The 27,310-nt window shown below is 37.1% G+C and overlaps 1 protein-coding gene across 5 annotated transcripts in view; it reads left to right on the top strand.

Annotated features, from left to right (window-relative positions):
- NCOA2 (nuclear receptor coactivator 2) overlaps positions 1–27,310 on the top strand; it is a 288,748-nt gene that overhangs the window by 86,967 nt on the left and 174,471 nt on the right. For all 5 annotated transcript variants that reach the window (XM_035011307.1, XM_035011310.1, XM_035011315.1 and 2 more), the window contains exon 2: positions 10,851–10,907. The gene's annotated coding sequence lies outside the window, so the exon portion shown is untranslated. The remainder of the gene's footprint in view (positions 1–10,850; positions 10,908–27,310) is intronic.

Raw genomic sequence — 27,310 nt, 5'->3', positions numbered from 1 at the left:
AAATTTCTTTGGGTAGGGCGCCTGGGTGGCTCAGTCGTTAAGTGTCTGCCTTCGGCTCAGGTCATGATCCCGGGGTCCTGGGATCGAGCCCCACATCGGGCTCCCTGCTCGGCGGGAGGCCTGCTTCTCCCTGTCCCACTCCCCCTGCTTGTGTTTCTGTTCTCGCTGTCTCTCTCTCTCTGAAATAAATAAAATCTTTAAAAAAAAAAATTTCTTTGGGTAGAAGCAAGAACTTTTTGGTTGGGAGTTCATGCTCAAAATGGATTTTCCCCATGGTGCCAGAAGGAAGTACCTATATTTGTATATCTGTGTGTGTGTGTGTGTGAGCTTGTGCACACACGTGTGTAGAAATACACCATTTCATAATAGATGGGCCAGTGGTACCTAGAGATTTTGATTTTATGTATTATTAAAAATGTCCCCCAAAATTTAGGGAACTGACACAGGATTGTCAAATTTTGAATTTTGTCAAGTCATTACATGAAAAAAATAAAATGACAGCTACAATACCATTTCAATCTAATTCAATCTAATAATAAAGGAGAATCCTCAAATTTAATAGAATTTAGCTTTATAGAAAAATAAAGCTCTACATTTTTTTCTCATTTAGGTTTAAACCTAGAAAAACTTTGTTCCTGAGCTACACTCAGATATTTTAGGAACCACTCTGGTAGGGGCCTTATTTTGATCTGTCAGCAGAATTAAAAAAAACAAAACAAAACTGTACCTGAAGGATTTTTTAAATGTACATTTCGTAGCCATATTTATTATGTAAATAATGGGGGAATTGACTGGTATAATGGTCCTTCTGAGAAACACCCATTTTAGTATGTGTTACTGGATTCTTTTTCAGTGCAGAAAGATTTTAGTTTCATTAGGACCTATACAACAAAGTAAGGTTTAAATTAACGCCACCATGTGATGATGTCTGGTCCTAACAGAATTGCTGTTCACAATCTGCTGAGCTCAGGTTCCGTTGAGCTCAGCCTATATACTATTAGCTGTGTGAAGATACTCCAGATCAGGGGCGCCTGGGTGGCTCAGTCTTAAGCGTCTGCCTTCGGCTTAGGTCATGATCTCAGGGTCCTGGGATCGAGTCCCACATGGGGCTCCTTGCTCAGTGGGGAGCCTGCTTCTCCCTCTCCCTCTGCCTGCCCCTTCCCTTGCTTGTGTTCTCTCTTTCTCTGTCAAATAAATAAATAAGATCTTTTTTTAAAAAAAAAGATACTCCAGATCGCCCCCATTATTTTTCTTTCCTTAAACTAATAGGAAACTTTGTCCCTCAAGACTTGATAAGAAAGACATTAGAATACTACTAGTGTGTGCTCCAGTTGTAAGCCTAAATGCAGGTACTGAAATGCAGTGGCAGCGAGTTATCAGTGATGATAATGGTCACCCGCTGGGTGTAGCATATCCATATAAGTAATTTTGGATTGTCATTGAAAGGAAGATAGGGTATTAGAAAATTTTGTGGACATGTATATATGCCCTTGGACTTGGAGACTCCCAGATGGAGGGAAACGTCAGCCACTGCATGTTCTTTTCCTAGCTCTTCCACCTTAGGTTTTAGAATTGTTTTCTTTTCTTTTTAAATTTAGTTCCTTGTGTTGGATAAAGTTCTCTTTTTGTCACAACTCTTAAAATTTTTTTCTTCACGCCTGTCTTTTAGCCTACACTATCAGTATTTCTTCCATTTTCTTTGCTTATATAGGCATAACAGGCCAATAATTGAATAATCTTGGGGCGACTCACCAGGTTGTACTCAGTGGATTTGTTGGGTGAATGATACTTGTGGCTGTTTTGTAATAGCTGGATGTTAGAATGCATCTTCTTGACTAACCAACCTGTTTTTTCTCGGGGGGGGGGGGGTTGGAGAGGTGGTGGGCGGAGCCAGAGTGCAGAGGAGTAGCGCCCGGCAGGAGGAGCTGTGCTGGAAAACACAACAGGGAGAAGCGGAGGGCTTGTATTCACAAGTCCCTGGATTCCACTACTGCTTCTCCTCTTGCTTTAACTTCAGCAAATCACTTCTCTGACTTTTAGCCTCCTCACCTGCAAAATGGGATTGATAGATGCCATGTAGATGAAACCTACTTTTGGGAAATAGTAAAAATAATGCTGGTAAAGTTTGTGTCACAGCAACTAGTACCTGATACTTAAACAAAAGGTAGTTCTCCTCGTTATTCTGTATATTTTGGATGTTAGAAAGCTCATTTCCAGATCTTTGAAGTTTTAGTTATATATTTGTATTGTTAGATGTTTTCTCTACATGTTCTAGATCCACAACTAAGTTACAAACCTCTCACACCTTTTAGTGTACATAATGCCCTTCTGTAATGCAAAGGTTGACATATATTTGATGATGATTTCCATAGCAGTTAGTTAAGATATGATGGGAAGACCAGTGTCTTTAGTGTTTGTTTTGGGGTTCATAAAAACTTCAGTCAGAGGATGATGGAGTGAAGTACTGCTGTTGTCAGTAGACGTACTAATCTCTTTGAAGCTCAGTTTCCCATCATTGAAACTGAGTAGTTATTTTCAAGTTTCTTCCAGAGCTGAATTTTTATTCAAAATGGTATAGGATCCTATTTTCTCCAGTATTCTTCAGTGTTTTTGTCAGAACCTACACATGTAGTAAAATGGAAGATTGCATTTTAAATTTTTTAACAAAATGGGAAACTATATAGGCCCACACAATAAAACAAATTTCTGATGAAATATCTTTTTTGGTAATATTTCTTCTGAATGACAATTGGATCCATGGGTTGACTCAGTGAGATTCTACAGACAGACAATAAACATTTGACTAGGTACTAACTGTACTCCACGGATAAGCTCTCCATTTTCCAACATACTAAGCTGCATATAGCTTTTTTCTTAGTACTCTGGTGCTCATTTTTGGAATACCATATTCTTTCTGGAACTCTGTAAAATATTGCTGCATTTAATTATCTTATATAAAAATGTAATTCTACTTCTAAAAATTTATCTGTGACATAAAATTACAGCCATAAGCGTATATTGTACATACATGTGAACTGTTTTCAACTTTTGAAAAATACCATTTATTTAGGGCTTGCTGGCTACTTTTTCCTCTGCTTTTATTTATTTATTTTTTGACAGATTGGTGCTGCCTAGCAGGCAATCAGAGTAGTAAGAACTTAGTGCCTGGAGTCAGGTGGACATGGGGTTGACACCCAGCTCCATCACACGTCCTGTGACTTTAGAGAAATTGTGTTACCTTTTCCTGGTTATAAAATGGATGTTACAGAACATCTTTTTAAGAAGACTGCTATCCTCCTTCATACTGCGTGTGTGGGGGTGGGGGGAGTTAATGAATATTGCTTTTATTGTGTTGAAATGATGATTAACTTAATATGGTCATATGCTGTTGAAAGGTGTGGTCTCCCTTTAGGAACTGACAGTGACAGTCATTTGGGGAAAGGGGCCCATCTTGAGAAAACAAAAACCCAGAAGGGGGACAGAAAGTTTGTGCTGGTCCTGGTGAGGCTGGTTTTTGAAATTATTCTTAGGTATTGGGGGTAGAGACTGTGTCCCTGTCCTGTGTAGGCAGATTATAGTTTCAGTGTTGCTTTTGGTTCAGTTGCTTACCTCTTGTTACCCAATGGTACTGAGGTAAGTTTTACACAGGCTTGTCTGCATTGTCATCAGGGATATTAGGGAAGGCTTGTAGGCTTATTTCGTATTGGTGAGAGTGGTCATTGCGGCATTAATTAGGGAGGAAAACCTCAGGAGAAGGTAAGTTTCTGAGAAGAGTTCACAGTCCTATTTCCTCTCCCTAAGTGGATTTCTTTCCTCTACTGTTGATATTTGCAGGGTATATATTTTATTAAGGAAGGTAGACATTTCCTCTCAGACTGGTTTGTTGTGAAAGATAAACTGATAATATATGGAAATCCTCTACTATTCTGGTATACACAGTAGGCTTCGGTAGCCATTCTCATTTTAAGGAGAATGAAAGGAAACATTACAGGCAAAGATTATCTGCATTACTGGGAGAAAAACAATTAAAATTCTACTCCTTGTGTGTTGGGGCCTTTTATTTTGGGAAGACTGATTGGTTGTTGGGTTGGCATGCTCTAGTCTTGGTCAGGAGTCATCTCTGAGCCTTTTATCTTTGTTTAAGAAAGATTAATTTCTGCTCATTAACTTATTTTTTTCTATTCTCTCCTGTAATTCCATTAAAGACTATACTATTGTGTGAATTTTGGGGCTGAGATCCCTAATTAAAGCCCCAGGACTTCTGCAGGAATGTTGTTTAAAATTCACTAATCCAGCAGCAGGTTGTTTCCTTAATCGAAGGGGGATAAAACCTTACCCTTGCCCTCAAGAAGCTCACAGTCTAGAGGGGAAGATTAATTTTAGCATAAGGTAATAATGATAGTAATCATTTGCACATGCTGTGTCCAGATCCTTATATCCTATTCATTTGTCAATACTTTCAGCTTCTCTAGTCCACTATATATTTGTCATTCCAGTGAAACTGTTCTTAGGAAGGTCATCAGCACATTCTGCTTGCCAAATCAAGTAGAAACTGTAATTCTCAGTAGCATTGAGAGCTGTCTTCTTGGAACTATCTCCTCTTGGACTCTGTAGTATTTGTCTTTGCTGGTCTTCCTTCTGCCTCTCTCTTCTCCCTAAGAAATTTTAATCATTTCTTTGGATTTAAATGCTATATTCAGGTTAGTCACGCCACAAATTATTTTTTACCCCTGCGCCCCTAGTGACTCCAAATTTAATATCTTTAGTTCTTTTCCAAATGTGAGCCATGTACATTCATCTACATGAATGAAATTAATTTTTCTTATAAGTCTGTCTCTGAGCAAGAATACTATTCGTTGAAGAGTTACTGTTTTGTGATAGTTGCTTTATTGTATTTGGCTCTGACCATTGTGAGAGACAAAAATGAGAGGAATGATCATTTGAGATTTATGAATTTGATGGATAGGTTTTTTTCCACTATATCATATGGACCAATTATATATGTGCACCTGCCTGTAGCTTAGTAATTTTTAAACTGATGATATATCCTTTTCTATATACCTATTTAGAACCTTTGTTTACATTTAGTATAGAAGTTATTCAATTATAAATCTAAATCTCTACTTGTTTTAACTTGTGATTACTGTACTTAAAGCATTTTGTTAAACTGAATTAAAGTAACAAAAGAACATCTTAAGATTGGACTTCAGTAATTTTAAGCACCAGTTCTAGAAAACTGAAGATTTCTCTAAGCAAAACGTCAAGTTTAAGAACCTTAAGTTCTATGTATAATACGCAGAATGAGTAGTTGGAAAGAATAATTACAAGGTTAATTAATGTTTATACGTAGGTTATGAGCTAAATGTTGTTTTAAGGGGGTCTTGAGATGATACTGTTGACCTTCTTAAAAACAACTTTGGAAAATGAAAATTATTTGTTAAAGAGTTTCATTAGTCATTGTCTGCAGTGGAGGTAGAGACTTTTAACAAAGAAAACATAAGCTGTCTGAAGTATATATAGAAGTTAATCAGTTAACTTATAAGTTCTTCTTCAGTGGTCTAGATGTTACTTTTAGCATCATCAACTTAATAATTGGGAAAGGGGGAATTTTACCTTATATAGTCCACATTCTTTATACATTATATTATTAAGACTTTTGCAGCACATCAAATTTGGGGTCTTAATATTACAATATTTTATAATACTGTTTTAAATATTTAATATAATACTGTTTAATATTTAATATTTTATTAAAATATGGAAGCTATACTTGAGGATACCTTTTTATATTATATAAAATGTATGTAATATAGATCAAATAAAAAATACAGTGTCCTGTTTAATAATCTGAAATAGTTCTCACAGTTAAGTCTTGAGAGTATGACTTTCCTCTTGATGTAATATAATTTGAAACATGCTGAGAGTTAAAGGTATGTTTTGTGTTATTTGAGAGTTTTTGTGTTTTTAAGAAAAAGAAAACAAATTCTCATACTACCACTACATTAGCTCTGTGACCTTGGACAGAGTGCTTCACTTGTCAGTTAAGTTTCTGTGATCTACAAACTGGAGGTATAGTAGCAATACCTACCTCATAGGGTTGTTAGGAAGATTAAAATGAATAACAGTTATAAAGCTCTCTGCCAGAAGCATTTCATAAATCGTCGCTATTGGTGATGATGATGATGGTGATGCTGGTAAACCAAAACAGCAAAATACGGTTCTTCTCTCATTCCGGTAGGCATAAAGTGCTCTTTTCGCTGGTATTGTGGGTGTCACTTCATTTTCTTCCTAGCTTGCTTTGCTTCCTCTGGCTCTGTGTCTAACCCTTTGGTTAAAAAAAAAATTTTTTTTGAGCATATCTTCTTCTAACCCTCTGTTACCTTTTGAAAAATCATCAGTCTATAGCTTTAATGCTGTCAGCAATCTTTTTCTGTGTGATGTGGGCTCAGTCCTGATTTTTTTGCCTCACAGTCATGATGTGTAATTCGTGCAGCCAAATTGATGCTCTTCTTGTCAGATGTTTACACCATTTGCTACTAGAACTGCCTTTGTCCCTTACATCCCTTAACTGACACAGTAATCATAACTATCACATAGGAAGAAAGGGCAGGTACATAGAGGTATGTTTTTAAAAATCATTTATGATTTTTTTAGCATTGAAGAAATTGAGGTATAATTTGCATACCATGAAATGCACCCATTTTAAGTGTATTATAGGATGAGTTTTAGTAAATGTACACAGTTATGTGTGTCTTGTGTTTCTTATACATCTTTCTTTAGCATCACGCACGATCTAGTTTTAGAACAAGTCTGTCAGCCCAAAAAGTTATCTTGTGTCCATTTTCAGGCATTCCCCACTTCTGTTCTCTAACTCAGGACAGCACTAACCTGTTTTTTCCTCTGTAGTTTTACTTTTTCTAGAAATTTCAAATTAATGGAATTATATAATATGTTATCTTTGTGTCTGGCTTCTTTCATTTAGCACATGTTTTTAAGGTTCATGTTGTTGCATCCATGAGTAATTCATTCCTTGTTGTTGAGTGGTATTCCATTGCATGATGTACTACATTCTACAAAATCCGTTCTCCAAAGATAAACAGTTGAGTTGTTTGCACTTTCCAGCTGTTCTAAACATAACTGCTAAGATCATCCTTACACAACTGCTTGAATGTCATCTGTCCCCAAGAGAAGTGAAAACACACCTTGGTGTGAAATTGTTGGCTTATGTGTTGAGAAACTTCCAAACTCTTTCCCAAAATGGCCGTACCATTGTGCTTTCCTACCAGCAAGGGATGTCTTGTGAAGGTTCTAGTTTCTTCCTGTCCTTATCAACACTGTATGTTTTATTGCATGTCTAGCATATTTTATTTTGGTTTTAATTTCTGTTTTTCTGGTGACTAATGATGTCTAGTACTTTTGTGTGTACTTTTCCCATTGTATATCTTCCTTTTTTTTTTTTTTGAGAGGGAGAGAGAGAGAAAATCCTAAGCAGGCTCCACGCCCAAACTCACAACCCTGAGACCACCTGAGCCGAAATCAAGAGTCCGATGCTTAACTGGACCGAGACACCCAGGCGCCCCCCCCATTGTGTATCTTTTATGATATATATAATATATTTAAAAATCTTTAAATATTTTGCCCATTTTAAAAAGTTGAATTGTTTTATTATTGAGTTATTGAAGTCCTTTATATATTATAGATGGGCATCCTTATTATTTAGCTCTTTATGTATTTTAAATGCACATGCTTTATCAGGTAATTATTTTGCCAATATTTTCTCCCCATCTGTAGCTTGTGTTTTCATTTTTAAATTATGTCTTTTGAAGAGCAGACATTTTCATTTTAATGGAGTTCAGTTTGTCAGGTTTTTTTTTCTTTTATGGTCTTTATTTTTATTTTATGCCTTTGGTGTAATATCTAAAGTTTTTTTTTCTAATCCACAATAATTTTCTCGAGGAATCTTCTTCTACAAGTTTTGTAGTTTAGTTCTTACTTTTAGGTCTGTGGTCCTATCCATTTTTAGTTAATTTTTTGTACATGGTACAAGGTAAAGGTCGAGGTTCTTTTTCCCTTTCCATGCGTCTAAGTTTTTGGCATCATTTATTGAAAAGACTGTCTTTTTCTCATTAAATTACCTTGTGACCTTTGTTGAATATGAATTGATATAAATGTGTGGGACTGTTTCTGGACTGTGTTCTCTTCTATTGTTTATCCTTACGCTAATACCCCACTGTTTTGATTGTAACTTTACGGTAAGATTTGAAATTAGGTAGTTTTTTTTTTTCAACTTTTGATGTAGTTTTAAGGTAGCCCTGGTTCAGAAATTTCCCAGTTGTTTCCATGTTTACATGTCTCTGGAGGGTTATGGGCAGATAAAACCATTAGGACATTCCAGGGAAAATCGGTTCTCCTTTGGGTAGGACAGCCCTGAAGCTTCTGGGTTTTTTTGTTTTAAAGATTTTATTCATTTATTTGACAGAGAGAGAGAACAAGTAGGCAGAGAGGCAGGCAGAGGGAGAGGGAGAAGCAGGCTTCCCGCTGAGCAGGGAGCCCGATGCGGGGCTCGATCCCAGGACCCCGGGATCATGACCTGAGCTGAGGGCAGCGGCTTAACCGACTGAGCCACCCAGGTGCTCCTGAAACTTCTGTTTTTTCATCATTTCACTGAGTTACCTGTCAGAGCCAGCAGCGCTTAGCAGGATCATACTTGGTAGGATAATTCTAACACCTACTGTGCACCAGGTGCTTTATGTAATCATCTCATTGAATACTTCCAAGGTGCTGCAAACAGGACGTTATTATCCTCATTTTATATTTGAGTCCACAATAACACTTCCTAGGTCGCATACCTAAGCTGCTGCTAACAATAGAGTAATATTATCAGCAGCAGTATTTATATGATAAAGCCAGTTTTGAAAACTGGTCTGTCTGATGACTTAACCCTACGAGGTTTTTCCACTGTTTGGTGCTGCCTTCTTTTTCGTTTCGTTTCTTTTCTTTTTTTAAGATTTATTTACTTATTTTAGAGAGAGAGTTCGGGGAGCAGAGTGCATTGGCACTTTCTCCTCATATTATCTTAGCATGTTAGTGAAAACGTACTGAATAATATAGATCAAGCAGTAATAGTTTAATATCATCACTCCTACTAATAATCACAACTTTTAGCTCTTGATTGTGGCATAGTGTGATGTCCTTGAGCGAATTAGTTGTTGGTATAGAATTATAATAGGCTTAAGTAGGCTAGCATAATGAATAAATTTACCCCAGTAGAGCCACAAAGAATTGATGACTCCTATTACATAACAGTTTATTGCACACTACTCACTGACTGCCACTTGAGGAGAATCCATTCGTTTTACTTACTGTGATAACTTCTTATTTGCATACAGATTTTCTTTTGTTTTTCATGAATCATCACTAACTAATACCCTAGCTGCATTTCATTACATTTGATGATCTCCAGATCGAGCAGGTCCTGGTAAAACTCAAGATGGATTTTTTTCTATTTCCCTCCCCTTTTGACCTCTTTAGATTAAAGTAGTAAACATTAATACACAGACAATAGCATAAGCACATACTTGTTTGTATTCCTCACTGTACATCTTAGAAACAAACTTCTTTAGTGCAGTGGAAGTGATTCTCGTGTGGGTCAGAAAAATGCTGCAGGGTCCTTTGGAGTTAAATTCTTTGTTCTCAAAGACATATGCCCAGAAGAAATTTGGTGAGCAGCTCCCCTCGTGATTGAAAATGTTCATTTCTTCCTTATCTACATTTGCTCTTTTTTTTTTTTTTATAAGATTTTTATTTATTTATTTGACAGAGAGATAGCGAGAGCAGGAACACAAGCAGGGAGAGTGAGAGAGGGAGAAGCAGGCCTCCTGCTGAGCAGGGAGCCCGATGTGGGACTCGATCCCAGGACTCTGGGATCATGACCTGAGCCGAAGGCAGACGCTTAACGACTGAGCCACCCAGGTGCCCTATCTACATTTGCTCTTACAAATTGTTAAGATTGTCGTATATTTTTATATGGCATCATTTTTGCATCATTTTACTCGAGATTTTTTTTTTTGAGATAAATTATTCAGTCACTTTTGAACTTCTTTATACAATTATGACTTAGATTTTTATTTCAGTAGTTTCAAGCCTTTTGATTCCTTGCAGGTAAACTATAAATCACAACAAATTAAGATTGCGATGTGGGGCGCCTGGGTGGCTCAGTTGGTTAAGCGACTGCCTTCGGCTCAGGTCATGGTCCCGGGGTCCTGGGATCGAGTCCTGCATCGGGCTCCCTGCTCTGCGGGAAGCCTGCTTCTCCCTCTCCCACTCCCCCTGCTTGTGTTCCCTCTCTCGCTGTGTCTCTCTCTGTCAAATAAATAAATAAAATCTTAAAAAAAAAAAAAGATTGCGATGTGAATTTTATTTATTTGTTTACTCAGCAAACATTTACTGTGCACTGTGTTACTGTGTGCTGGGCGCTGGGCTGCTCCTAGGGGGGCAGTCTGGACATAGGGATCTCAGGTCTCTGCTGCTTCTCAGCTTCCAGTGCTCCTGATGAGACCTAAGCAGCTGCAAGAAAGTGTAGTAAGAATTACGGTGGGAACTCAAAATTGTAGACTAGACACCTCATCCATCATTCACAATGAAATGCGGCCTTACATATTTTACGTTTTTTTAACCAAATAGAAGTCATGCAGCAAGTCTACTTCTTGATTTATCATGCAATTTAATGGCGAGATGTTATTAATGAGTTAGTTACTTGTATATTGGTTGTAAAAATCACATCCACTCTAATGAGTCCAAGAGGAGTCTGTTTCTTTTTATTCATGTTTGCTTGTTTGTTTGTATTGCAGGTGTCTCTTGGATTTGGCTACAAATTTATAGATCTTCTGCACTGTGTACAGGCACAGGTGAGTCAAAATTAAGCCTTTCTGTTGGAATATTTTTATTTTTAAGTAAACTCAAATATTTAAAAATTATAGTGTAGCAAAATAATGTGTAAACAAAACAAATATAAATAAGAAAATGTGTATTTGTCAGCATTTCTGTTTTATTATAAAAATTCTGTGGGAATGTGTTAGAAATGAATTTGAAGGTAAAGTGATCTTATCTGTTTATCAGTGTTTACTGTGTGTATTTGGGAAGAGTTTACACATACCCATTAGATGAGGTGATTTATAATGTCACAGCCTGGCAAAATGTTTACCTTTTTTTTATATATAAATAAAATAGTTGCTATCTATTGTGGCAGCAAATGGAGGTAATTGTTTTAAATTTAATGAGCAGGCTTTTCTTGTCCAACCAGTCTGAAATAGCTTCTCAGTCACTTCTTAACACACCACCCTGATAGATTTTTATCATGATATTTATTATCATGTGATACATTCTTATTTCTTTATAGTCTTCCCTTCGAAAATACAAGCTCTGTGAACATTGAGACTGTTTTTGTCTAGCCTAAAAAACGGTATCCCTGACTTTTAGGATAGCACCTGGTGTATAGGAAAGACTGAATAAATGTTTGTTTAAAGTAATTATTGGATAGTAAATATTAAGAATTTGCTTATATTCAGAGTCATCAAGCTCTGCATCTATAAAGAAAAACTAGAAATAGTTTTTATACTTATTTCTAAATATGAAATTAATTTGTATCAAGTACTTAAAGTATATGGCTCTTAAATGTTCTGAGAAATTACCTGTGTTGCATATATTATGTACTAAAGTGTGCTTAATCAGGATAGATTCAGAGGGTAATGCTTCCAATTCTGTATTTATTTTGTCACTACCCTAGAAGGTTCTTATGATCAAGTTATGGATAAACCTGAAGCAGGTGTGAGAGCTTCTTACCTCCTTACTGGATTATGCTACCATATTAGATATGTTTTTTGATATCTTTGTAGAGAGTGAGAGAATTGAAAATCTCTAAGTCAAAAATTTCCCACGACCTATCACTGGATACAAAATTTAACTTCCTTACTTAGTTTTCAGTTTCTAGATTGGGGAGATTTTTTGGTCATTTTTCCACCCTCTATATTGATGTTTGAATTCATTATCCTAGAGCTATAGGAGGGATGCTTGGCTGGCTCAGTTGGTAGAGCATACTACTCTTGGTCATGAGTTCAGGCCCCACATTGGGCATTGAGCTTACTTAAGAAAGGAAGGAAGGAAGGAAGGAAGAAAGAAGAAAAGGAAGGAAGGAAGAAAGAAGAAAAGGAAGGAAGGAAGGAAGGAAGGAAGGAAGGAAGCTATAGGAGGGCGCCTCTCAAATAAATAAATAAAATCTTAAAAAAAAAAAAAAGATAGCTATAGGAATAAGCAGACCACCTATTTCCTTGTGTCCTTGGCAGTTTTCTTTAGGTGTTCCAAGTTATTGGTTGCCATTATTGGTTTCTTGGTTTGTTTGTTTGTTGTTGTTTTTGGTATGTTTTGTTTTTTGATCTTTCTTCAGGCATTGGTCTCTTCTGCCAGCATGATTTTCATTTATAGAAAGAATTAACTCTGACCTTTAGTGTTTTTTTAAGTGAAATTTTATGAATTATTTCTTATTCACATTTAATTTTATAAGTGCAACTTGCAGAGATTCTCTTGATAATACTAATAACAGCAGCTATTACTTACTGCTCTCTTACTGTGTGCCAGGCATTATGTAAGTGCTTTTGAGTTATCTTGAGAATAACAGATAAGGAAATTGAAGCTTAGAGAGGTTAAGTGACTTTTCCAAGGTCATATCAAGTAAGTGGCAATTTGCCACTCCAAAGACCTTGATCTTAACCGCTGAGCTCTATTTTATGCCTAAATAGCCCTGACTACAAGCATATTTGTGGCAGTAAGTGAATTATAGGAAAATCATGTTGCTATGTGAGGACTTCAAAATTAATTTAAAAGTCAAACATTATTTTGCTTCCATTTCATTAGCAGGTCCTAACTTTTAACCTTTATTTCAAACTGTGAAACATGACAACTCATTTGAAATTTAATGACTACCTAAACAACTCCACTAAAGTTGGAACTAAAGTTCCACTCTGGCACTTTTCATTTTGTGCTCACTTTTGAGGACGGGGGAGAGGCACATGGGGGAAAGCCATTTGGATTCCTTTTTCCATTATAAATGTGTATGCTATGAATCAGCATTCTTTATCCCTTGAAATATTAGAAATTTTTGTTTACAGGTGGCATATATAGCTTGGTAGATGAATCATTTTTCTTAGAATAGGTTGTATGAAATGTAGTAACTATAGAATTACTTAGAACCCTTATCTTGAAAGGTATAACAATTTATATCTCTGGCAAAATATTTTTAATTTTTAAGAAATGAGGTGCTATGACTTTGAGGTAGAGCAGAGTTGGTTCAAACAGAACTTCAGCTTTCTTTATTTAGTTTATTTTCGGGGCTGAGGAGGACATATTATATAAAAGTATTTTGAGTCTTACATGTATAATATTGTGGACAAAATGTTCTTGAAGACAGTGTTGTTGAATACATCTTAAAATTTTGATTTGAGAACAAGATTAATTGTATTTCCTCACACTTGCCAAAAGGTTTGTGTCTATAAGTATAAACATAAATTTCAGATTTGAGTATATGGAAAGGGAATTCTGTTTGAATTAAAAAGACAGACTTTATTTAACAGACAAATTGTGCTTTTTAATCTATAGCTACATCAATATTTCCATTCCAGTCTCACATTTTAAGCGTTTTTAAAGTTGGCCAGTAAAATATTCTTAGAATTGATAGTGAAAACAGGAGCAAACATTAGATAAATCTGTTTGACAATATAGCCTTGAAATGTAATTTTCCCTTCACTATGGAAAACTCAACTCAGTGTGGAGTCATATGTACTTTGTATTTATTTCTAAGTCTGTTTTCTGTATGCCAGAAGATTTGGGGTGGGAGAACGGGGTGGGGGATGGGTGGGTGAATTGTTTACACACACTAGTTCGAGCTAAACTCTTTGATGCTAATATATGGAGAGAGAAGTTGTCCAAAGTATAATAAAGTGTAATACACTTCTTGTAATACTAATATACTTTGTTGTGAACTAAATACTAAAAATTGTATTAAGCATATCAAGACATAAAAGAAATTATGCCCATGTTGGCTATGACGTGGTTAAAAGTACATTTCAAGTGAATATTTGTTGGGTTTTGAATTCCCTCTTCATTCATAGATGTGAGTTGAGTGATTGGCTGCCTGATTTAACTAAGATGTGTATATTCCCATGAAGACAGGGCGGCTTGATTTGAGTTGCAGATCTGAGGCTTTGAGTACTATCCACTGAAAATCAGTATTAATATAAACAAACATTGAGAACATTTAAGTATACATATCTTGCTTTAGGCAAAATCTGCGGACATTTAATTGTATTGCTACTTTGTGATGTTTCCTTGAAATTTCAGCATGGTAGGCACTGTGATCTGGAAAATAACAGATATTTTGACAGTTGGCAAAATGCCCTCAGTCATTTAACTATGGGAGCTGGAATTCTAACCCTAGCCTCCCTGGGTAGGCTCCTCTGCTCTTGGTGAGCAGGGCTGACTGCTGAATTCAGGCTTACTGGTAGGTCGAAATTGCCTTGCCGTGGGTGTCATTGACACAGAGCCATCAGTTGGAAAATGGATGACAGGCCAGTTTTTAAAGCATTTTTACTATTCCACTTTCCTCCCTTTTTATGTGCACACTAGTGTAAACAGATTGGCTTAGTTTTCCCCATGAAAGTAAATTCATTCAACACTCTTAACTCTCCTTTCTCACTCCCCTCCTTCCTTTTACCTTTGGGTCATGACTGTTTCCTTCTGATTCTCCTCCCTTTTGGAAATATTTATTAATTATTTATATTGTTCTAGACTATGCTAAGTGCTGTGGGAACTAGCACTTTTAATACCCCAATTTATTAAACTGGAAAAGAAATATTACTACAAGGTTAACTCCACATTTCCTTGCTCAGTGTTTTCACACTGAATTTTGGCTTTCTGATCTTTCTTTTAAAGAAAAAAAACCTGAGCATTGATTTATGAATTATAAGTCTTTTCTTACTAAAAGTCTTAATCTATCCATGGTAGTAAAGGTTAAGGCACCAGCAATGACAACCAAAAGCTGTCTATATCATAAGTAAATGTTTTGTTTGTATGGAGTTCACAAGGCTTTCAAAGTGTGCTCTGGGGAAGGTACACACCTCCTGAGTGTGTTGTGCTTAGTCAGGTTGAGGTAATCACAGAGTCTAGGCAATCTGTTTAGAACCATATCCTTGCTATTTCTATAGGTATAGACAAGCAGAGTGTTGTTGGTAAGCGTAGAGCGTTGCTGAAAAACATACCAGAAATACGGGGAACCTGATTTTCCTGATTGACTTAAATTTTAGCAAAAAAGGTAATTTAGCAAAATTTAGAATTGCAGACAGCAATTTAAAAACATGTTTTTAAATAAAATTCATAAGGCTGTTTCTTAGATTATAAGAAAGTTGAGTTTCAGTTTAGAGACGTTTTACTGTGAGAATACTTTATTTTTAAGATTTTTTATTTATTCATTCGAGAGAGAAGGTGAGAGAGAGAGAGAGAGAGAGGGAGAGGGAGGGAGCAGGGAGCCTGAGCGGGACTTCATACCAGGACTCCGGGACTCCGGGATCATGACCTGAGCCCCAGGCAGACACTTAACCCACTGAGCCAGCCAGGCACCCGAGAATACTTTTTTTAATTGGAAGTTCCTAAGTGTGAATTCTGTTGGTGTAGCTGGTGTTTTTTGGAAAATCATTAAAATTAAAAGTATTACCAGTCTATATTGTATAAATCTTTTGAGTTAACGTGTCTTAGGGGAGGTAGCGCCAGAGTGGGAATCTTCTGAGAAAGTTAGAGCGGACTCTGATTTTTCCGCTGTGGTTTTCTGTACTGTACAACGGGTGGATGGTTGTATGGAAATAGGGAGAAGTGGTTTATAGATTGTTAGCAAAGTGTGTTTTCCTGCTTTGTTGTTGTTGTTGTTGGCCTTTAGATTTCAGTTCAAACCTGTATGCTCTTATTTATCTGGATAGTAGAGTTGTTAGCTTTTTTTTTAATTTTTTTAATTTTTTTTTATTTTTTTTTTTAAAGATTTTATTTATTTTTCAACAGAGAGCGAGACAGTGAGAGAGGGAACACAAGCAGGGGGAATGGGAGAGGGAGAAGCAGGCTTCCCGCGGAGCAGGGAGCCCGATGTGGGACTCGATCCCGGGACCTTGGGATCATGACCTGAGCCGAAGGCAGACGCTTAACGACTGAGCCACCCAGGCGCCCTAGAGTTGTTAGCTTTAAGAAGGTCCCCAGTAAGCAAAATTTCACATAAGTGCCACCATAATAACTTTAGGAATACACAGCATTTGATTTTAAGATAGTAGGATTTTTAGCTATGCCATTCACTCTCACTTTGGAAGGAAAATGACAGATATACATATTATTTTCTAGGTAGGTGTTGAATTTGAGTCAGCTGACCTTGCCAGAATCTCCTTAAAGATAAATAGCAAATAAATCAGGCTGCTTCCCTCGAACACCTCATAGTTTACTTTTTTTTTTTTTTTTTTTTAAGATTTTATATATTTACGTGACAGAGAGACACAGCGAGAGAGGGAACACAAACATGGGGAATGGGAGAGGAAGAAGCAGGCTTCCTGCGGAGCATTGGGCTTGATCCCAGGACCCTGGGATCATGACCTGAGCCGAAGGCAGACGCTTAACGACTGAGCCACCCAGGCGCCCCTCATAGTTTACTTTTGAAGCTCAAATCATTTATGTTATTCTCCACTGTTTACCATATCTAGATGTAAAGGATAAATTAAGCATTTATTTATGAAATTATCCATATAATTAAGTAGGTTTTCTTTCTTTCTTTTTTTTCCCTGTGATTCTTTGGGCCTTAGGATGTAGGTGTTTCCATTGAGCCATCTATGGCTAGCTTAAGACTCAGATAAACTGGAGGAGTCAGAGAAGTTAATAGCAAATTTTGCAAATTGTGATTTTTAACCTACTTCCATGCATTAGGTTGTCTGAGCATTATTTGCTACCTCATGAATGATTCATGGGTGTCTACAGTCAATGGAAATATATTTTTTATCCTAGTTACACCTTGCCTTCCCATCCAAAAAGAGCAAAGGGAGGATAAGATGTATTTAGCTCTTAATAATGGCTTAATGGGAATTTAACCATATACTATAAATGTATATAGTTCATATTTGAAGGATTTCTTAAATCTATGTCTGCATGCAAGGTTGATTTTTGTGGTATCCTAGCTATAGGATTGTTTGCCTTCACTGTTTTTTTTTCTTTCTGAAGTATTTAAAGATCTTGAATTGGTTTTGAATTGATTAATTTGAGGACATTGCTTTCTTTAACAGTTTTGACTTTTTGGTGCCAGTTACATAAATTGTATAAGCAAAATCATACACTTGACATTTTCTGGCCTCGACCTAAAGGTCTGGAAATTTGCTACCTCTCAATATCGCAGAGTTGGAACACAGTTTTGTTGTACTTCCTGAGAAGTGAAAAGGACTGAAACGGCAGAAGTGTCATAGGCCAGGGTGCACTTTGGTGGAAAGATGAATGGAGAAGTTTAGACCTACCAGTGCCTTTCATGAATCCCAAGACTTTTAAGTCTTGACTTTAAACTACAAGATAATATCTTCGAAAGAAACAACTGTGTCATAATTATTGAATTGGTGACTTCAATTAGCATAGCGAGAGTAGGGGCAAAAGGGAAACAGTTCATCTCTCAGTTTCTTTCAATTCTTTGTCATTCAAAGAGTGATTTGATCTAGGGACTCTTGGGTGGCTCAGTTGGTTAAGCATCTGCCTTCTGCTCAGGTCATGATCCCCGGGTCCTGGGCCTGAGTCCCGCATCAGGCTCCCTGCTCAGCGGGGAATCTGCTTCTTCCTCTACTGCTTTTCCCTCTGCTTGTGCTCTCTCTCTCTGGCCAAAAAAAAAAAAAAGTGATTTGATCTAGATTTCTAATTCTTCCTTTTATATGGCAGTTTTATTACAGTCCAGAAAATAAACTTTAGTTTCATAGGTTATAAGACAGAGTGTGAAAATAGAAGATAGTTTTGAACTAACATGTTTTGAAACTATATTGTAGTTACTCATGCTATTATATTTGAATAGAATAAAAATGTAAAATTCTTTTGACTTAACATCTGTTAGACAAATTAGGCTTGTTTCATGAGCACTATTTATATACAATAATAGATTTTGTTTGATTAACCCAATAGAATCTAGAGTTTATTTTTTCTTTGCAACTAGGTGCTTTGGAACACTTAAGATTTTCTGTAATGTAGACATTAGATGTTTAATGTTGCTGCTGCCTCAAAATACACACAAAATTTCATAAAATCTTTATTGTCTTACATGTAAGTTATTACTTCTTTGAACTTTTTCACTGACATATTTATATGATATGTCAGGGTCAGGTTCAGACTTTCTCTTTAAAGTATCTTCTGAAAATATAAAGTAACCTTTTGTAAAATACTGCTGTTACCTTTTAAATGTATTTTTATTTTAACATATCCAAAATGCCAGTGCATATTGCTTTAAACCATAATGTGCACTCACCCTATTTATCTATTTCCCATCTTATTATTTTTCCCTCCTTATTTTTAAGAGAGAATAATAAAAACAAACGAAAAGATTAAAACCTTTCTCCTTTCACACCACAGTGGCTTATCACCAAAGCTGTTCAGCCTCAGAGCCAAATAAAAGCTGTCCGCTGTGCCAGCCACAGTCTCCACAGACATGCCATTGTGGCTTCCCTCAAGTCCCTGAGCCCATGTCCCTCAAGTCGAGGCCTGCCACCCCAAGAGCTATACACTTCCTTCTGAACCCTTTGCTATTACTTTAGGGATAGAAAATAAGAGGCATTTATTTATTGTTTATTCCAGTACATTTGGTGTCTTTGGCTTATTGTGATTCTTCTACTCAGTGTTTCATTTAATTAAGTCATTATTTTTACTGTGCGTATTACTGTTGACTAAGGGTCCTATTTCCTACTAAATTTCAAGGGCTGGTTATGAAAATAATATACCTGATCATTTGTTTATATAACACGTTGAGGTTTCATGAGGTAATTAAAGTTTTCACAGTGATTTGAAGCAGAGATAAATATAGGTTACCTTGAGGGATATAGAGAGAAAAGGAAAAACAAACGTTTACTATTCCTTTTGGCAAAACGTGGTTCTTGGCCTTTGCATGTGTTGTATCAATTTAAACCCTGGATAAATTCTTTATGTCAGAATGTGAAGTATGTTCTGAGTGTGTCTAAATTCTCTGATTTGAAGTTGAAACGAAACCACTTTTTTTTTTCAAAGTATTCAAATTTTATTTCTTAGGCCATAATGTATAGAGTGAAATAGAACTGTGTCTTTCTTTTTTTTTTTTTAAAGATTTTATTTATTTATTTTAGAGAGAGAGTGAGAGAGAGAAAGAGCACAAGAGGGGGGAGCAGGAGAGGGAGAAGCAGACTCCCTGCTGAGCAGGTAGCCCGATGCAGGACTCGATCCCGGGACTCCGGGATCATGACCTGAGCCGAAGGCAGTCGCTTAACCAACTGAGCCACCCAGACGCCCTAGAACTGTGTCTTTCAACTCATCTGCTTTTATTTGAGTCTTGTAACAGTTGCAAAGACGTTTTTTGCTGCCTGCTAAACTAGTTAAGTAGGAAAAATGATTCTGATCTCAAAAATGGGAAGTTTTGATTAACTGATCCCATCAGATACTCAAAATGAGCTTTGTCACATGCTCAAAAGATGTAAGTCAAAGATGTGAAGAAAATTGAGTTAGAAGTGTCCTACTTTATTTTTTCTCATTATATAGAGCGGACATGTCAGTTAATGTTTTGTTTTTTCATTGGTTTATTCACAGAACATTTTTAACATTACAGTTGCCTATATGTGTACATGTAACTTCTGTGTCAATGTTACTGTATATATAAATTTGTCTTATTTAAAATAATATCACTGTAGGGGTGCCTGGCTGGCTCAGTTGGTGAAGCACATGATTCTTGGTCTCAGGGTTGTGAGTTTGAGCCCCATGTTAGATGTGGAGATCACTGAAAAATAAAATCTTTAAAATAAATTAATTAAATAATATCATTATATTAGCAAACATTAATAATCATGATGTAACTCCAAACAGGTAGAAACTAGGACATGAGTATAAGTTAAGAAGTGTATGTTTGGGGTGCCTCGGTGGCTCAGTCGTCAAGCGTCTGCCTTCGGCTCAGGTCGTGAACCCAGGGTCCTGGGATTGAGTCCCACATCAGGCTCTCTGCTCTGTGGGAAGCCTGCTTCTCCCTTTCCCACTCCTCCTGCTTGTGTTCCCTCTCTCTGTGTCAAATAAATAAAATCTTTAAAAAAATAAAAGAGGTGTATGTGTAAGTCATCTGTTTAATTAAGTGTAGTTTGCTTATATTTGAGTACATTTCTTAGTTATAGAACAATCATCAGTGTGGTTTCAGTGTAGAGACATGGATCTGGAAACAAGTATTATCAACACAGATCCTCTTTCAACCATAGTACGAGTGGAATGGAAAGTCCTTGGAACTGAAAGATCATTTATAATTGCTAGCATGTATATTGTGCTTATCATGTGCCAGGTAGTGTTCTAAGCTCTTCTCATAATAATCCACATAATCCTCAAAAGAAATTTACTAAGTAGCTGCTGTTATGTTATCATTTTAGGTATGGGGAACTGAAGGCACTGAGGGGTTCAGTTGACTTGCCCAGTGATGCTCATCTGCTTTTATTAGCTAGTTAGAGGCAAAATTGGGATTCAAACCTAAGCTGTCATTGGTAATATTTTTGTTTTGTTTTGTTTTTACCAGAAATTGAGTTTATTTGGGAATAGGAGAGGAATTGCAGTTTGGGAAACACTTGTTGTAACAAGCTACATGTTAGTCTTTTGAGGGTTTTAGGTGGGGTGTTCTTACATGCAAATGGGGGAAAGTGCAGCCAGAATGCAAAGAGGGGGAAGTCACTCCAGAGCCCAGGCAGTAAGTTTGTTGGCTTGATGATTGGGCGAGATTCTTGGGAGGATGTTCATTGGTTAGGAGCTAAGTCTCAGTCTTCTCTAAATCAGATATTTAATGGAAATCAGCCCCTTGATTCTTAAGTTCCATTCTTCTGAGGGCGCATGCACAAGATTTTCCATTTCATATTCTCAAGTTCCATTTTAAAGCTTTTATTTATGGGATGCCTGGATGGCTCAGTCGGTTAAGCATCTGCCATCGGGCTCCTTGCTCATAGGGGAGTCTGCTTCTCCCCCTCCCTGCTTGTGCACGCATGCTCTCTCTCTCTCTCTGGTAAATAAAATCTTTTAAAAAAAAAAAAGATTTTACTTATTTGAGAGAGAGCGAGCACAGGCAGGAGCGGGGTAGGGAGGCGGAGGAGAGGGAGAGAGAGAATCCCAAGCAGACGCTGCTCTGAGCGCAAGGACTGATGTGGGGCTCGATCTCACGACCCTGAGATCATGACCTGAGCTGAAACCAAGAGTCGGACACTTAACCAACCGAGCCACCTGAGTACCCCCTCAAGTTCCATTTTAGATCGAAGTTCTTCCACATTTTCCCCTGTTGATCAAGCTCTTTCACAGAAAGCATTGCTGATCAACCATGTTGTTTAGGCATTGTTTTCTGTCTCTCTCTCTCTCTTTCTCTTTCTCTCCCTTTGATCAAAGACATTATTAGATGGAGTATGTGTCCCTTGGCGCTGAGGAGGACCATCCTCAGGTGTCTTGTCCCACAGAGGAGAGAAATGGCAAGTAAATTTTATTGGACTCATTTGAACAACAAAAAGAATAAGAAATGGAGAATCTTAATCATGCTCCTCTAGGATGGTTAGCTCAGTGTCTGTGGTCGGTTGAGCTTTAGGATAAACATAAACACAATATTCTTAACACAGTACATATTGGTAGTGCTTTGCCTGTGAAAGTTTGTTCTCTTAAAAAGTAAAGAACAACAACAAAAAGGATTAGTAATTTCAAAATAAAGTTTCAAACTAACCAAGTGTGGGTAAGGATGTGACTGAGGCTTAGCATTGTGTTTGCTGTCCCCTCCCTCCCAGTAAGGCCAGGGGGCCCATATCATTGTGGCGACCAGTGATGCTGAAAGTCCATAAAGTTGCTAAATTGTGTATCAGAAATGATTATTTGACATTAATTAAAGAGGAAAATGCAGGTCATAGAAATGATATTAAGCTGCTCCTTGGCTTCAAATGAAGTTTCACAGATAATTCATGCAGTGAGATTTGTGTTTAGACACAAATCTATTTAACATGGGTTCTTTTGCTTGAAGGATGGAAAAGGGCCCAGCCCAGTTGTTTTTTTTTTCATGTTCTTTTCTTTAGAAATAACTTTAGAACTTTTCCTCAATTAAAAAATATTAAAAAGGAATTTCCTGGGTTTCCCATAATAAGCTTATTTAGAACTGTCTCACACAAAGAGAAGAAAATTTTCAATTCAAAAGCAAATTTCTAATTTTTATTTAGAAAAAAATATATTTCTTAGAGTGACTAGAGAATCCTTTCAATTACTTTTTAAAAGCTTTATTTATATAAGTACAGTTTCTGTTTCATGTTGACTCTTTTTTTTTTTTTTAAAGATTTTATTTATTTATTTGAGACAGAGAGAATGAGATACAGAGAGCATGAGAGGGAGGAGGGTCAGAGGGAGAAGCAGACTCCCTGCCGAGCAGGGAGCCCGATGCGGGACTCGATCCCGGGACTCCAGGATCATGACCTGAGCCGAAGGCAGTCGCCCAACCAACTGAGCCACCCAGGCGCCCTCATGTTGACTCTTAATTTTCAGATAATCGTGATGTAACCTAACCGACATGGCATTTACATTTTACAAAATATAAAAAAAATTAGGCCACCCATTTTCTCAGATTTCCTCCAGGTTTGTTTTTTGTTTTTTGTTTTTTGTTTTTACATAGGGGAAATTATACCTGCTCTATAGGATTAGCGTATAGTGTTTTTAGTTACTTACAAGTTTTTGTGATATAATCATATTTACCATGAATACAAAAAGGTTTTAATTACTTACCACCTCAAAGGTGCTTTATTCATAGCTGCCATTTTCCTTTTTCTCTTTTCCTTTAAAGCTGTTTTTAAGCATATACATGATGAAGTTATAATTTAATAAATGCTGTCAAGTATGCTTTTAATGTTTTGATAATTCATGCTATTTCTTAAATCTGGTTAAATTTAGCTCTAAAAATTTTACTTTTGAGTCTTTATACTGTAACTCATGGTTTAGTCTCCGAGTCTTTTAAAAAACTTCGATATACCCTCGAATAACAGCTTGACCACATCCTTTCAAAAATAAAATGTGGAAATAGTATTATATCAGAACATAAGCACGTTTTAAGCAAGAAACTTTTCTTGCATACCTACGTTCTGCTAGTACTTAATATATATTTTATTTCATTCTATTCTTAATATCAGCTTGGGAGAGAGAAATTATCCCCATTTTATAGATGAAAATACGGAGTTTCAGAGAGATTAGTCAGGATCAGATAGTGAGATGCAGGTAGCTCTAGAATTTGAACCTGGGACTATATATTTCCCAAAGCTAATCTCTAGAATAATTTAGGACTTCCTCTAGTGGAAGGAACTTCCTGATTAGTTGCAAGCCCTGACTTGTTTTTCATTCCCCGCCAACTGACAGTGTCTTCCAATTCAGTCTATATTCATTTCTGGAACAGATTTTGCACACACAGGTCAGAATATTTTAAGTATATAGAAACATTTTATTTGGACTTTGTTCCGTTTACATCTTACACTGTAGTAAGACAAATGGCAAACATTTGGGGTTACAAAGCAATGTATTATTGACTGATGTAAAATAATGTACTGTAGTAGGTACACAGTGCCGGAAGGGTGATGGACACTGGGTCCATTGCTCTCTAACTCTTGACCCTCTTGACCATGTGGTTATCCTGCCATTCAATCCACAACTCTACTGTGTCTTCTAGATCATTAAAGCTGGTGTAGCTAGAAATAAGGGTTATTTTTTGTTGATGGGACTCCAGTGCCACAAAATGCTAGTTCTTGAACATTCTGATTAGTAGTGGTTTTAACGTATAGTCTCCCCATTTCACAGGTAAGAAAACTTGAAATTCTAAAGCTGAATGCTTTTTCAAAAGTAATACTGTAACTATTGAACATATTGAAAACCCCCGCCATGTTTAAACTGTTTAGTCCTGGGCTTTGGCCACGTAATGCTGCATGGTGTTAAGACAAGGCACTGTGAGCAGAAGGCTCCATTTCTCTTTCTCAGAGGTCTCTGATTCTGTTCAGTGTGGTTACTTTTGCTGTTCCCATCCAACAAAACCCCATGGGGTGATGAATTTCCAGTAGAGGCTTTTCTGAGAATGCTCTCTGGCCACTTGCAGTTAACTTACCTTTCCCCCTGATCTACTAGAGACCACAAACATAATGTTTTCTATGTTACCAGCAGCTTATGCTCCCTGAGAGGAAGAGGAATTTAAGTTCCTACAGCTACAGAAATGTCTTTCATACCTGAAATTTTCTAATAATATATTCGTTCCTAAGTTTTAATGAGTGGCTCATGATGCTTAGTTAGCATCTTCTTTAGATGCTTTCATAGCCAGGATGATTGATAACGCATGTCACTCCTTCCCTCCCCCTCCTTCCCCAGCAGGTATCTATAAGTGATGTGGTATTCCTTACACCCATCCAACACTGGCTTCTCATTCTTGATATTACATATGGAATGGGAAGCCACCAACAGTGTTATGCAGACTCCTTCAGGAGTCTGGTAGGCTAGTGTAGATACTAGCACTCAAACCCAATTCTGACTTTGCTTTGTCACATTGTTCTTTCTGCTATATTCTACCAGTTAGGACAAAGATAATGTCTTCTTTTTTTTTTTTTTTTTTAAGATTTTATTTATTTATTTGACACACAGAGAAAGACAGCCAGAAAGGGAACATAAGCAGGGGGAGCGGGAGAGGGAGAAGCAGGCTCCTGGCCAAGCAGGGAGCCTGACGCGGGGCTCAATCCCAGGACCCTGGGATCATGACCTGAGCTGAAGGCAGACGTTTAATGACTGAGCCACCCAGGCGCCCCCAAAGATAATGTCTTAATTTTAGTACCTTCCCCCTATCTCCAAGAAAAGAAATCTAGCTTAGATGAACACCTGATTTTATAATATTTCATGAACACTGTATTCAGAAAAAGTGGCTTCACCCTTCTTCACTCTTAGGGAAGTAGCTGGTGTACTGAGTATAAAATTCAATATTCCTATATCTGCTTGCATGAAATTGGGAAGAATTTTACATAACCAAACCTGATCCTTCAGTTTTTGTTTTTTTTTTTGTTTTTTTTTTTTAAGTTAGAAATTCCTTAATTTTTATTCATGGTACCACTATCACAACTTACAGGGCAATATACCTGATGTAATGAAAAGAAAAAGACAAAGCTACAACAGATAAAAGACCTCAGGAATGTACATCTAATTGACACTACATTGCATTAATCAATAGCTGCACTTTTTGCAGACTGTGGCTATGACAGTCCTGAACAAGAAGGGTTTCCTGTTTAAGCTGCAGTAACTTTTCTGACTATGGATCATCCTTCCTTCTGTGGCAGATTTTTATAGTTCCTCTAATGCATTTGGGACGACTGTCTCAAAGTAACCTGCAGCTTTCCTGACAACTCCTTGCTGTCTCTCCTGCTAAGAACTGTAGCTCTTTTCTTCTGAATTTTTTTTAGAACCTTCTGCTACCATATCCACCACTTCCACCACCAGATCCATAACCACCACCATAGGGACTTCCTGAGCTTCTTCCACCAAAATTGCCCCCCTTCATGGGTCCATAATTTGATTGCTGTTGTCCACTATAATTTCCAAAATCATTATAGTTCCTACCACCACCATAGTTACCTCCAAAATTTCCTCCTTAATTGTAACTATTTTACCAAATAGAGTCCCTAGAAAACAGATGTATTTTGATTTTACCCATAGTTGTGTAAGTTAGGACAAAAAATTTCTAAGAATTAAAGCAAGTAATATGAATTCCCACAGAATCATGGTCTTTTCTCAATTGGGCTAATTCTCATACTGGCTTTTATCATTCTGAAAGCTTCAGATGTCCTAATTTCCATAGGGTTTAGGATTTTGCCCTGGCTCTGCAACCTACTTGCATTGTTTTACTCACCAAAGAAAGTAGTAGGAGTCCAGCTCTGGTACTAGAAGTCATGATTTCCACTAAGATATCCCTAAGAATAGGGCATATTCTTTGGGCTCTAAACCATATAAATGTGCAAAATGGCAGATGACTGAAAGGTTATGTACAATCTTATTTTGATGCCTAATTATAGGCTAATACAGGTAGATGATTCCTGATGTGTAGTCCTGGATTCTTGACTGCCCAAAAGAAACCCAGCTCAAACAGAATGAGCAAAAGTGGAATTTATTTCTTCTGATAAGTGGGAAGTCCAAGGCTATAACTAGCTCTGGGTACATCTGGATGGGAGGACTTAAATGATCTCATCAGGACCTTTTTCTTTTGTCTGTATTTTTTTCTGTGTTTCTTTTTTCAATTAAGAATTCATGCGATAGCAAAGAAGGTCAGCAGTGGCTCCAGCTTACATCACTTTAACAGCCAGTATTCGCCTTTAATGAGAGCGGTTTTTTTTTCCCCCTAATAACTCCAACAAAAATCACAGGAACAACTCATTGGCCCAGGTCACACTACCTGCCCATTTCAGAACCAATCATGACAAGGAACTAGGGGTACAGCTAGCATTTTGGTCAGTCCCTTATCACACTAAGAGGTGTGTAAAAGGATGGATATCGGTCCCAACAGGAACCCATATGACCTGACAGTGAAGGGCTGCTTGCCTCTGTTGGAGAGAGAGAGCCAAGATTAAGGTTTGTGTTTTGTGTTTTTCATGTTTATTTGTTTTTTTTCAAGTCCAGAACTTAGAAAAGTCCTATCTACTCACAGGAATTAGTCGGGTATGCTAATAAATAGCATGTCTTTCATCAGTGCCACACATATGTGTTGAGAATACATTCTGTGCCATTCATTGTACTAGATCCATTAGCTAGAAGAAAAGACAAATTTTGCTCCCTTGAAGGTTATATTAGCATAGCGATGATGCCATTTAAAAAGGTACAGTATAAACAGTTCTGTGGCTAAGGGAAGCACCCACATGGGGTAGGTGGGGGCATTTCCAGGCAGAGAGGGCAACATGGAAAAAGGTCCAGTGGTGAAAGCGTCATTAACCGAAGTAGTTCCTGTACATGCAACGAATAGTCCGAGATCATGATTGTAGAA

This window comes from Mirounga leonina, unplaced genomic scaffold (assembly GCF_011800145.1).
Source record: "Mirounga leonina isolate KUSES-001 unplaced genomic scaffold, KU_Mleo_1.0 Mir_165, whole genome shotgun sequence".
In the NCBI taxonomy this organism is placed as follows: Eukaryota; Metazoa; Chordata; class Mammalia; order Carnivora; family Phocidae; genus Mirounga; species Mirounga leonina.
This window is presented reverse-complemented; position numbering and strand designations above follow the sequence as displayed.